The following is a 13,815-nucleotide window of genomic DNA, read 5'->3' as shown; positions in this document are numbered from 1 at the left end:
CCCCTGGAAGCCTAACTCCAGCCCTTGGAGGGGGACTCCTGACCACTCTGCCCTGAGACTATGCAGGACAGCTAGCAGCCTGTGCCCACCCCTCTCCGCATCCCATTCCCCTAAGCCCATCAGGTGCGCCAGGGGCACCAGGAGGAAGGGCTGGTCTCCTCTCTCTGCTCTCTCCCCTCTCTCCTCCAATGGGAGATGTTAGTAAGAACTAGCCCCATCCCCCACCCCCACCGTGAGCACTGCCTAACGTTAGTCCTGCCCCAGAAATAGCCCTTTCCTAGCTTGCTATAACCCACCTGTGGTGCAGTGAAGTCCATTTAGGGTTTTTTGGTATTCCCTGACTCAGAGAGGTGGCAGGGGAGTTTAGGCCCAGGAGGTGGGAAAAGCTTGGGGCTGTGGGAAAGGAGCAGCCCCGCCCCCACCCTGCAGCCTCCCACTCTTTCTCTTCCCAACTATTGTAATTAAGCCCTGAGTTGCTGCTGCTGTCGTTGTCATAAGTGTCTATAATAAAAGCACTGTACTTTGAAGGTAAGATTTCCCCAGAAGAAACAAAACATACCAAGCTCTTCTTTGGCCTAAGGGGCAGGAGGGTTGGTAAAGATACTGAATTTGCCCGTTTGACAGGTGGACAAAGTGAGGCTCCAAAGAAGAGACTTTCCTGAGTCAGTGATGAGGCCAGGAATCTCCTTCCTGAGCAGGATCCTGATGGAACAATCTATCGTCAGCCCAACTGCTCAGCCCCAGACTCATCCCCTCCCCCAGCTTCACCTGGCCACCCCTGGGCTCCAGGCAGGCGCCATGAACCTGCTGTTATCACTGAGTTCCTTGGTGGCAGGGGCAGACCAAGGGTCTGTGTTAGGGCTGGGTGGGCTGGGCCAGTTAGGCAGCAGGGCTGCCCCTGCCTCAGCCTCTGAGGGCATGGGGCTGGTAGGCGGCAGGGCTGCTGGGCTTCTAGAAGGGTGGAAAGGGGTTCAAGGGTGGTCCTGTCCTATCCCTTCCTTTTAGTCACACCTTTCTGGCACACCTGCCTGCCTCCTTCTTCCTGAGACCCACTGGGACCCTCTGCCCACCAGGGAAATTCTTTGGTTGATCTGGGACAAGCTGTCCCTGGTTACCTTGGGCGTACTTCCTGGAGCTGCTTTCCCACCCCCGACTCACCATTCTCAGAAGTTTGGTGGTCCCCAAACCCCGCAGTCCCGAGGCCAGTGTGGGGAGTGTGGAGGGGGAGGCCCGGGCAAGGAGAGGGGCTCTGCCCTTCAGAAAACGGGTCCAGAGGACACCAGGTGTGGCCGGCCAGCCGCCTCAGGCGCCACCTGCTGGAAACAGAGGGGAGGGCATGCCTCACGGTTCTCAAGGAAACAGCAGGCGAGCGGGCTGATTCCCCTTCTTTCTGGACTCAGGTGTTCATGCTGTGTCCGGGAATGGGTTATAAACCAAACCAAGGGGGACAGACAGTCAAGGCTGGAGCACAACATTTTCTTCATCAACATTCTTTTAATGGCAAGAATCAGAGATCCTGTGAGGCTGCTAAAGGATCTGAAAAGTGAGAATTTATTATGAAGAAACGGGGCATTTGAGGAGTCCACCCCTGGGAAGTGGTGCTGGTCCTCAGGAGAGCTCAGAGCCTGGAATTGGAAACCCATCGAGTGCCCACTGCTCCGTCTCAGATGGTCTGTGAGGCTAAGGCCTCTCCCTACCGTGCGTCGGGCAGGACCCTCTGCAGACCAGCTCTCTGCGTTTAACGGGATAGAGAGGGCTGTCCTGCCAATCTGAGTCTACCTGTTCTCCCAGTTCTACTGTCACCAGAGCCCACAGCCCTGCAGGCCACATTCTGAATCCTAGCACAAAGAAACACACGGTGCCAGCGTGGGACAGTACTTCCCAGGCCACCACGGTCCAGCCCACAGTGAGACACTTACGTGGTACGGTGACAGGGTGATGGCTTTGTGAGAACAGTCCTCTGAGCAGGAGGCAACATCCGGAAGATGGTGGCCAGCAGTCATGGGAGCAGAACCCTGTTCCAAGAAGCCACCAACACGTATGCCACTTAATGGGTATCATTCTGAAAAGCTTTTCGGTAAGAATTTCACGAGAATGGAAGAAGGTGCAACTTTGTAGGAATATTTTGGAGAATTTCCACCACCACGTACCCCAAGCCACAAAATCATCCCTGACTCTTCGTCCCTCATTCTTGCATCCAGCCACTCAACTGCATCCTTCCAATGCCACCTCCTGAGCATTTCTCCAGAATGGACCATGGAAAATGCAGATCGGACCATGTGACTCTTTGGCTTCAAACCCTCCAGTGGCTCCTTCTCCAGCTTCAGGATGAAAGTGAATTCCTTAATTTGTCTCCCCAAGTGCCACCAGAGCCCTCAGCCCGCCTGGTGGTTCCCACAGAGCTCTCATCTCATACCCGCTGTGTCCTGTCCCTGCCCACATGGTCCGCTGCTGTATCCCATCCTCTGCTTTCACCCCATTTCTGTTTATCCTTCAAGACTTGGCTCAGTGGTCATCCTCTCTGGGAGGCTCCCAGATCCCTCCCCCAGGCTCAGGTGGGGGTCCCTTCAGGCTGGTCCCTATTTCCTGGTCATGAGTCTGTCCCCCCCAACAGAGAAGTTGTATCTTATTCACCCTCACATCCCCCTGCCCCCAGCCCCAAGCACAGAATCCGACAAAGTATTCTCCATAAATATTTCCCTAGACTAGAAAGCAGATTTCAAAGCATTTAAAGATAAAACATTCTCTCTCAGCCAGAGAGTCAGCAAGTGAATGTGATTCAAGAATAGATGGGAGGTGGGGCACCTGGCTGGCTCAGTTGGTAGAGCGTGTGACTCTTGATCTCAGGGTTGTGAGTTCAAGCCCCATTTTGGGCATGGAGCCTACCCAAAATAAAAATTTTAAAAAAAGAAAGAAAGAAAGATGGGAGAGTCCCCACGCTGAAATTGCAGTGGTGAGTGAAGCAGGCAAGGAAGGGGTGGGGTGGGACGGAAAAGGGAGGAGGCTCTTTGGTGAGTGGCATGTCCCTGGGAACTTCTTCATGAGCCTTGCCAAGCATTAAGGATGGGGCGCTGCCCCGAAGAGAGGCCACAGGAAGCATGTGGGGGCTTCAGCAAAGTGCCCTAGTGTCCCTGTGTAACCACTGCAGGCCAGGTGCCGCTTTCAACATGGCCGCCTGGGCACGGCCCCAGAGGAAGCAGGTGCGTTGGGATAGGCAGTCTTGTCAGAAGTGGTCATAGTCAGGATGGCAGGGGCCCAGGCACATGGAGATGGCTGCACTCTGCTCTGCTAAAGAAAGCAGCCCAGTACTGAATAGATCGTCCAGAAAGACTTACCGTAGGAAGGATGCAGGTCAGCTGACAACTTCAGTGCTTCCAGCCCAGGCCCCCTGGGGAGGCTGTATGCTCTCTGCATGGCAGGTGAGTCCCCTTGAGACCAGAGGGTTGTCCTGTTCTCAAGACTTCCTGGTCTCTGTGTCAATTAGGAGGGCAGCATCTTCTGGTCTGAGCCAGACCTCCTCAAGGCTACCCAGCATCCTCTTCCTCATTACCCACAGCTTCCTGGGGCTACCCCTTCTCTCCAAGGTCAGGGCCTAGGCCACATCTGACATGGGCATCTGTTCCCTCCTCCACCCATGGCACTTAGAAGAGCCATGGCCCTTGGGGAAGGAGACAGAGTCTGGTTTGCAGAACCTTGGGGCAATCTGGGGCCTCATGTGGTCCAGGAGCGTCACTCAGAGGGGCAGGCCATGCCCCCCTAGGGCCTGACTTAGAAAGCAACCAGACACATGCTGGGGATAAGCTGCTGCCATATGTCCATTTCTTCCTCCTGGGTGCTCACGACAGCTCCAGCCGCCAGACTCTCCAGAGCTCTGTCTGACCCTGAGTCTCCTCGTGGGCATGTCCCGCCCAGATTCCCAGGAGCTCCATGGCAAAAGCCAGAAGTCGAGAGAGCTTATATTGCAGCTCGGAAAGAGTGGCTCCACCCTTTGCCCCCTTGAGATAGCTCTGGGAGGACACAGGATGTGTGGCAGCCGAGGCACCTCACAACTGCAGGCCCGGAAGAGGGGAGCTAGGCCGGAAAGACAAGCCCACCCAACCGCAACCAGGAGACCGAAGCGCTCGGTGTCAAGGAGGGTCGATAAACAAAGTCAAGTCCATGGGAGGGTTTCAGGCGGTGTGTTGGCTGCTCTGGGTTGAAACCAGTCCCTCTTGCTCAATGCCCACTGCCTGAAAGGTGGCTGATCCCGATGATGGAATGAGGTTTCGAAAGAATCTTGATCCACTGGAATGGTGGGTTCAAACTTGCAGCATGAAATGGAAGCAGGAGAAATGTTATGGCCAATTCACAAACAGATTCCTAGATTCCTCACTGTTTGTGGAGACAAAAAAGACCATAATGGATCAGCTGACCACAAGTTAGCCAGAGTCAATAACGAGGCCAGATACCTAAGTTGCCTTTGTAATGTTAGACAGCCTGAGAGGTCAAAGGTCTCCCTGCAGAGGCCCAGGGCCGTTGTCCTGTGCTGCTCAGCCCTGCTCTGGGGCGTCAGTGCCCCCCCCCCCCCCCCAGACGGCCATGACAAGACCAGGCAGGGCCAGAGCACCACGCCATGAGAAGCCACCGGCGTCCAGGACACGGAGCACCCAAGGGTCAAGAGGAGGGACAGAAAGGGCCAGGAAAAGCCCCCCCTTGGCTTCTGGTCTTTCACACTAAAAGCAGTCAAGGGACCTGGGCTGCCTGTCTCCTCCCACCGCTCCTCACCTGCATTCTCTGAACCTCGGCAGACCTGGCCACCGAGACTGGGTCACGGCCACTGAAGGACGAGATGAGCCCAGACCAGCCTTCTCAGGGCTCTGCTCCCAACAGAGGGGCTCTGTTTCCCTTTCTCACATAGCTGGTGCATTCCCCAGAATGAGGAGGGGGCTGAATGTGTCCAGGGTCTCCCTAGGCCATGGGAGACATAGGGACACCTTGACACTCAGGAGGTCACAGGCACTCCTGCACCCCACAACAGACCCCTCAGAAGTACTCCCCACATGGCATTCTCCCAGGAGGCAGGACACTATACACAGGAAAGAGCTGGACAGTGGCTTTTCTAGGTCTCTTTGAAAGGGAGGGTCTCTGCTCTCTGGGTGACCTACAATAAGAAGGCTACCCTTACCCCATGTCATTAGAGAAGCCGAATCTCATGACAAGTGTCATGTACAGCATTTACCCAATGCACAAATGCTGCTATTTGAAACACGGGTATCACAAAACATTAAATGTAGATATACTCCCCTAGGAGGGACTCCCCTAGGGGCGTGAATGACACACCAGTCTCTGTCCTAAGACACGAGGAGGCGTCATAAAACTGTGGGAGGGGCTTCTGAATGACCTACCCTTACCCAAAGAAAAGCCAGCTTTTGAGGAACGGGGACCACGGCAACACTATTCATTCTCACAGGAGACCCTCTCTTCCTGTTAATCCTTCAGTTTGGAGAACAGGTTTTTGAGGGACTGTAAGGGAACTGTCCTTTGAGACAAAATTTGCTGCTCATCCCATAAGAACAACAGGGCAAGGGCAGAGATGAAGGCCTTCCACACCGCTGGCAGCTGGGGGAGTCTTCATTCAGCTGCCCACAAAATCACCTGCAGATGCCCGGGCTGCCCCCCTAAATGGGACTCTCCAGGGGCAGGTTTCTGGTATTGGCGGGTTTTGTGAGCTCCCCACGGTTTCTGATGGGCCAGGTGGACGGAGAGCCACCGTCACGGGCAGACCCAGCTCCCCTCCAGGAAAGCAGCCCTTATCCTGAAGGGCAGGGGCACCCGCACCTCACACACTGCTAAAGTTTCCTGCAGGGGCATGGAGTAGGGTGTCAGGATTCTGTTCCTGCCTGTAGCCATGTCCACCCCCACCTTTCCCACCCACCACAGGCAGGTGCCTCTGTTCCAGGCTTTGGGGCACCAGATCAATACAGATCTGGGGGGGGGCATGCACGAGAAGGAGGTGTAGGGAGAGAGCTGGGTCCCAGAAAGGCCCCAGAGGCACCTCTTGGGAAGCCTTCAGTTAGTTGTGAGTAGTGGGGATTTGGGGACTCATACTTGTGCCCAGAATGTTTAATGTTGAGAACTCCCTGACAGGGTCTGGACAGCCTCTGGGGTTCCCTGGGTCCCTAAGGAGGCCACCACAGAGCTCTTAGGGATGGGCTAACGAACAGGCAGGAAAACAGACGAGGTCAGCGACCAGAGCAGTGAGGTCTTGCTTCAGCTGGTTCTTCTAAGGTAGAGGACAGTGAGGGAAGGACTTCAAAATCAAGATGACAATGGGGGCAGAGCTGTGCCACTGACATGCAGAGGGAGTTGAGCAGTGCCTCCGAACGGAGAGGACATTGCAGCCGTGCCTTCGAAATGCACTGGCAAGGGGGGGAGGAAATCCCAATGAAGCAATGAGAGAGCCGCAGTGATGTGCAAATCCCTGGGGTAGCGGAGCGCTGCCTCCAGCGGCGTCCCAGTGTGGCTCAGTGCCCTCCACGTGCAGAGGGGACAGGAAGACCGCCTCCGAGCACACAGCACGTCGGAGCAGTGATGTTGAAAACGGCTGACAATGCAACAGAGCCTTCAAAAGCCTGTGAACAGCAGCAGCTGTGCCTTTTCAGTGCAAATGACAGGGGGCACATGGACTCCCATCCTGAGCAGATAGCAGAGCAGTGTCGCAAACAAGGGTCTCTTTTCCTTGCTGGCTGTCAGCTGGGGGCTGCCCTCGGCTCCTAGAAGCTGCTCTTGGCTCCCTGCAGTGGGCGCCTCCACCCTTCAGCCAGCAACCGTGCATCTGGTCCTTCTCACACTTGGAATCCCTCTGCCAACCCCCTGCGTTGCTTTCCTCTGGTTTCTTTCACCTTCTCTCTGCTCTCTGGCTGCCTCTTCGGCTTCCTAATCTTTGATTACCGATTCACCGTGGGCCCACCCAGATGTTCCCAGATCGGCTATCTATCTGAAAGCCAGCTGATGAATGACCTTAATTACACCTGCAAAGTCTCATCACAGCAACTGAACAACCAAGGGACAAGAATCTTCAGGGGACATCTTGGGAATTCTGCCTATGAGAGCTTTCTTCACTGTAGAGCTTCCCACTGTCTTTAATTTGCTAAGTAATTTTTTTCTATGTCAGGTGTATCTGTTAGGATTAGATTCAGTTGAATAGGTCAGAAAATCCACCCTAACAGTGGACATTCTCGCAGGAAATGAAACTGGAGGCCAGTCATTCGGGGCTAAGCTGGCAGTTCCACGAAGCAACAATAACACAGGCTCCTGCTCTGTTTTGTTTACCCCGTTACCCTAAAGCGGTTTCTAATCTTGTGATTGCTTCTCATCTTATGCAGCTGGAGGTCCCGCCATCACATTCACATTCCAGGCCGGGGGTGGCCAGGAGGGGTTGGTACTCCGGGCTGAGGCACCTTCCTCTAAGCAGCCTTCCCAGAAGTCACTCCCAGACCTTGAAGGTACACTTCATTGGCCAGAACTTGATCATAAGGCCCCACAGAGCTCCAGGGAGGCTGGGAAGCATGGTCTTTGGGCTGGGCGATCTGCTGCCTGGAACGAAGCCAGGGTTCCGTGGCTCAGGGAGAAGGCAAGCGGGACCGTGGGTAGACCCAGCCATCACTGCCACCCTGGCTATCCCAAGCGCATTTGACTACAGATGCCTTTTATCTCAGAGCGCAGTTCAGGAAGGGTGGCTCTTTTCCTTTAACCTCCTGGAGAATGTGTTACATCTAGCTGCCTGATACAAGTATGTGCTACTCTCCCAGCCCCAAGGTAGTGAAAGTATTCTAAGATCAAATTATAGAGGACTGAGGAAAATATAAACAGAGGGTCAGAGGACGAAACCCAAGAGACTGAGAACATCAAGGCTTTGATGGAGGGGCAATGGGGGTGAGTGCCATTGCCCAGTGGGGTGACCCACTGGAGAAATTACCGCCGTCTGAGGAAGCAGACTCCCCTCAATGGTCAGGCCAGGAGTCCACTGGGGCGAAGAAGGCACTGGGCCCAAATGTAGGTTGTTCCCTTCAGAAGTAAGGATTCTGGGTTTCAGCCGGATGGAACCGGGAGGGGGAGCGCTAAGGGAAGAAACTGGGACCAAGGACCTAGACCAAATCAGGGACCAGGCAGGGAGCATGGAGTCCAGGTACAGACTTACTTCAAAGTCAGTGGGAAAGAGGGAGGTGGCAAACCGGCGGGTGCCTGCAGTTTGGCAAGGACGGCGCAGGCTGGGCGCAGCGGGAATTAGAGTCACAGGTGAGATGCAGGTGAGTGCAAACACCAAGGCCCGGGCAGCTGAACGCAAGTCTCAGCAGGCGGCAGGCAGCCAGGGGCAGGAAGGCCTAGCGAGGCAGCGGGAAGGAGGAGGTCTCAGCTCTGTCGCTTGTTGGAGGCCGGAGAAGCTGCAGGATCCGGGCATGCGCGCTGGAGGCGGGCGCCCCAGGCTCCAGGCCTGCACATTTCTCCAAACTGCAGTTCCCACGAGAGGCTCAAGCAGCTCTTCTTGGGTAGACGTCGGGCAGCCCGGAGCGCCCTGGAAACTGGCAGACGGAAGCGGGTTTGGCTTCTGGGCGGGTGGGCACAGCCGGAATCCCCTCTCTGACTCGCTGTGGCAGAAACTCCTCGACGTCCCGCAGCCGCGGCCCGGCTGGGAGCAGCCCCGGCCTCCGCCCGTCCGCCCCGGCCCCGTGCCTGGCCCGAGCAGCAGCGCCGCGCCTCGAACCTGGGCCCCCACCTGAACATAACACGCCCCTACTTAGAGTACCTCGGGGCTCTTCCGGGCCCCTAACGAAGGCCTGGCCCCAGCGTTGGCTGAATGTTCTGGCAAAGGCGGTGTTTCGTGTTCACCCAGCCGGCTTCAGCCTCCTCTGCCCAGGCTGAGGAAGACGGCCTTTGCCAGCCTCCCTGGCAGCTGGGTGGAGGCCATGTGACTAATCCTGGTGAACAGGCTGTAAGCAGAAGGAACGGGAGTTACACCCCCCACCCCCCACTAAAGCACAGCAAAAGCAGGGGTGAGGTCCCAGGCGGTTGCTGAAGCGGCACAGCGGGATGGGATGGCGACCTTCCCGGATGGTGGCGCTCCCTCAGCCTGGACCGCTGGGCGTTGGCAGAGCGACCAAACGCAACACGCCTCCCCTCCCCACCCCCACATCCACACGAACCCCGGCCGGCACCACACACCGACCCCGGGTGAAAAATAACTCCTTGTTGGATCAGGCACGGAGATCTGTAGTTACTCAGTTCCTGAAACATAACCTAGACTATCCTAAGTACAGCCACCACAGGGACCAGGCACTGCCCAGCGTCTTCACGCGCTGGCCAACCATCCCACAACCAACCCTTCTCTCCAGTGACACCTGCCACAGCCCTCTGTCCCCAGACACAGCCACCCTGAAGTCGTCTCTGCCCCAACAGCCCAGTCTGTCATGCTTCCATCTCTTGGCCACTGAATGTGCTGTGTCCAGACCCCAGTGACCTCCTGTGGCTCTCTGTGGGGGAAGATGCCACCTGTGCCCCGCAGTGGGGCCTTCCAGAGAGCCCTCAGCCTGGGCATGGGGGTCGGAGGCTCAAGTACCTGTCTCCACCGCCACACCTCTCCTCTGGTAGAGTAATTATGTTTCTGTGCACTTCTCCACTAGACTTGAGTTTCTGCGAAGTGAGACTACCTCACTGGAAGAGCTCAGGGCAGGCTCAATAGGACACTCCACAGATTTCGTGTGTGAAGGCCTTGCTTGGGACGGAATTGCCCGCAAGGCACATCTCCAGGCAAGGGGTCTCAGGTCTCACCTCCATGTGCAGCCAGAGGGAACCTCAACTCAGAGGCTCTATTTTCGGGGTCCCAAAGACTCCCTCCAACCCTTCCCCAGGGCACCTTCTTCCCATCTGACAAACCAGGGTCAGAACCATCTCCCCACCACAGATCATGATCTGCTCCCCCATCCTGAGGCCTCTGGTCATTTCTGTGGCAACAACTTTCCAGGCCTGTCCCAGGGGGAGGAGACTGGGAGACAAGCCAGTGTGTGGGCTTCCCATCCTCTCCAGGTGTCAGCTAGGGCAGCCTGTCCAGAGCTGAGGAAATGTGTGTGTTGAAAAGGAAAGGAAATATTAAAAATCTGTGTGTGTGTGTGTGTGTGTGTGTAAAGCTGAAACAACGATTTATAATTTGGAGTCCTTATAAGAGACCCTGGACAAAGGAGTACGCCCAGAAACGAAAACCAAAGGCTCTGAATGTGACGTGAAGTTGTCCCTGGGCGAAGTGCATCTTTCCAAAACAATTAGTCCAGGAGAGAACAGGACATCCCACCTAATGAGGCAAACTGAAATTAGAGCTAAAAATAATTTCAGGTGTATTTTGCCAAGAATTCAAAAGACCATTCAATCCACAAACCTTTGCCAAACGCTCATGATATATCTACCACCACGCTGGAACCACGGATGAATGGAGGACTATTTCTCCAACTTTTTGCTGAAGGAAGGAGCGAGCCTAAGTTAGTAGGAGCTACTGGAAGGACCAGGGTACAAAGATGTGCTAAGTGATGATAAGAAAACAGAATCATTTTTCTTGTTGTTTCTCTGTAGACAAGGCTTCTAAAGAGACCAGCCACCTTCTTCTCTTTTGAAGCAGACATGCTGGAAGGTTCTGGATCAAATGTCAGCAAATCCATGGGATGTACAGAGACCCACAAACACCGAACTGGTGAAGTCACTCCGGAGTTTTGAAGAGATGAAAAGCAAAATGCCATCCTGGAAATCTCAGCCAAAACATGTCTCCTATGGTTTTGCTCAGTTGCTAGAGCAGGAGAGTCTGGATCCACTCAGCCTTACCTGTACTCCTGGCGTCCCACCGCCAGGGTCACGCCCAGCACCATTTTCACTAGCACTGGGACATCACAGAACACCTTTTTTATCTGTTTCTTCACTTGAAAATTGGTGTGTTAATAGTCCCTACTTCCCACAGCGGAAATGGTATGATGAACATTCAGCACTTGAAATAGTTCCTGCCATATGGCAAGGGCTCAACAAATGGTAGTAATTATCAGGGGGACCTGGGGCTCATTCATACATTGAGAATCATGGTGGCATGGCCCCGCGAAGGAGGAAGCTTTGGAGGGCAATCATGTCGACTTTCCAGGCTCTTCCAGGGGGACTACGTCACAAGTCAACCAGTCTGGGAGATGACATCTCCGAATTTGGGGAGCTCTTCTTCAGCCCAGCTTTCAACAGGGCCTTAAGGACATTCTCTTGAACACCTGCGGTGGTGGCACCTTTGCGCCCTAGCTACTAATTTTTGGAAAAAGATAAAAGTCGTTTTCAGCTGAGGCTGGCGAATTAAATAGGCAGTCGAGATGAGTAATATCATCTGTTTAAAAGTGGATTATGTTGATGACATAAGAAAAACGGTTCTCTTTAGTGACTCCAGAGAGCAGGGGTATCTCTAGCGATCTGACCCCCTCCCTAGGCACCTGGCGGCTGGTGCAACACTGCCACCTGGTGAAGCCTAAGAGAACTACAGGGCAGTTCTTAAAAGACCAGTAAATCTCTCAATGGACGGCAGCGTTCTGGAGCCCAGCAACTCTGCTGAGATCTCCTGTTTCCCCCTTGCACCGACTGTTCCCCTGAAGTTTAATTAATGCGATCTGCTCAGCTAACTCTAAGTCTTTGCCAGGCAATTAGTATTTCCTTCCGTTCCCTTTTCTTTTGAAACCCAGAGACATGAATCATACACACACACACACACACACACACACACACACACATATACATACACACACATTTAGTCAATTTTATATGCATTGCACACATACATCTTAACTATACTGTTTTGACAGACAGATACACACTTGTGTAATCCATACCCCAGTTGAGATAAAGAACATTTTCATCACCCTAGAAAATATCCCTGTGCCCCTCCCCAGGCAGTCCTCCTGTAAGAGGCAGTGACTCTTCTAATTTCTGTCACTAGAGATCAGTTTTATCATCTGTACGGTAGTGTTCTGACTTCTTTCGCTCCACATGATGTTTCTGAAATTCATCCATGTATCAGGAGCTCATTCTGTTTATTGTGGAGTGATGGTCCATTGTGTGACTATGCCATAATTTGTCTTTCTATTAAGCTGCTGAGGGACATCTGGGCTGTTTCCAAGAATAGTACTACGTACTAGGAACATTCTGTGTAAGTTTTGTCATGAACAAATATTTTCACATCTTGGGCAAATATTCAGGAGTCAGCTTTCTGGGTCAATGGGTAGGTGTATGTTTATCTTTATAAGAAATTGCCAAATCATTTTCCAACATGGTGGTAGAATTTTTACTTTCCCACCTGCAGTATTCCTTTTATTTCTGAAGTTTGGAGGAGTCCAATTCTCCATGAGCAGCAAAACAAGGGAAAAAAGCCTTCCTATGAACTATTATGTCAGCATAAGGTGAGGCAGACGTTCAATAAAACTCACCACACTTTAGGGGTGCTTGGGTGGCTCAGTCCATTAAACGCCCAACTCTTGATTTCGGCTCATGTCATGGCCTCAGGGTCGTGTGATTGAGCGCCTCGTCTGGCTCAGCACGGAGCCTGCTTAGGATTCTCTCTCTCCCTGTTCCTCTGCCCGCCCCTCCCTCCCTTCACATGTGCACTAGGGCTCTCTCTTTCTCTAAAAAAAAGGGGGAGCATACTCAAAGGAAAGGATAGAGGGGCCAGCATGAAGGGCTCCAACTTTCTCCATCGTCATAACAAAATAATGGGAGAGCAAAATCTCAGTATAGATATCTAACAAAGGACTTGTATCAAGAACATATCAAGGACTCCCACAAATGAATCAAAAAATGCTTTTAAATGGACAAAAGACTTGACTAGTCACTTTTTAAAAAGTAGATATCCAAATGTCCAATTAGCATTTGAAAGAGTGATCAGTATCATTAGTTATCAGAAAAATGAAAATTAAAACCACCACGAGAAATTACTAATTGGGTGGTGAAAATGTAAAAGACTAAAGTTACAAAGCGTTGAAAAACTGGAACTCTCATAGTTTGTTGATAGAAGTGTTGTAAATTGCTAAGTCATTTGGAAACCATTTGACATTATCTTCTAAAGTTAAACATATGCATGTTCCATGACCCAGGAATTCTACTCCTAAATATGTATTTCCAGGAGAAAAACATATGCCTGCCAGGAATGTGCATAACAGTTATACTCATGATAGTCCCAAACTGGAAACAACTCAAATACCAATCAACAGTAGGATAGATAAACACACTGCCACATATTCATACAGTGGAATACCATGCCATCAGTGCAAAAGAACACATTACTGACACATGCAAGATGGTTGAATTACACAAAATGTGGTGTGAGGAAGTCAGATACAAAAAAGTACATACTGTATGATTTTTTAAAAGGATTATTTCAGAGAGAGAGAGCTAGAGCAAGCTCACGCAAAGGGGGGGAGGGGCAGAGGAAGAGGGAGAAAGACACTCAAGCAGACTCCACGCGGAGCAGGAAGCCCAATATGGGGCTTGAGCTCATGACCCTGAGATCAGACCTGAGCCAAAACCAAGAGTCAGACACCTAACCAACTAAACCACCCAGGCAGCCCAAAACTAAATGATTTTTTTAAAGTGATCAAGAATAGGTAAAACTAGTCCAGGATAATAGAAACCAAAATAGTAATTACCTTGGGGGACAGGGAGGTGAGAGGCTGGGAGGATGGGGTGGGGTGGATTGACTAGAAAGAGGCAAGGAGGAGCCTTCGGGAATAATGGAAATGTTCTGTATCCTGACCTAAAATTTGTTGGTGGTTATGT

Source organism: Ursus arctos, unplaced genomic scaffold, assembly GCF_023065955.2.
Source record: "Ursus arctos isolate Adak ecotype North America unplaced genomic scaffold, UrsArc2.0 scaffold_8, whole genome shotgun sequence".
NCBI classification, from domain to species: domain Eukaryota; kingdom Metazoa; phylum Chordata; class Mammalia; order Carnivora; family Ursidae; genus Ursus; species Ursus arctos.
The sequence above is the reverse complement of the archived record's forward strand: the minus strand, read 5'-3'. Positions refer to the sequence as shown.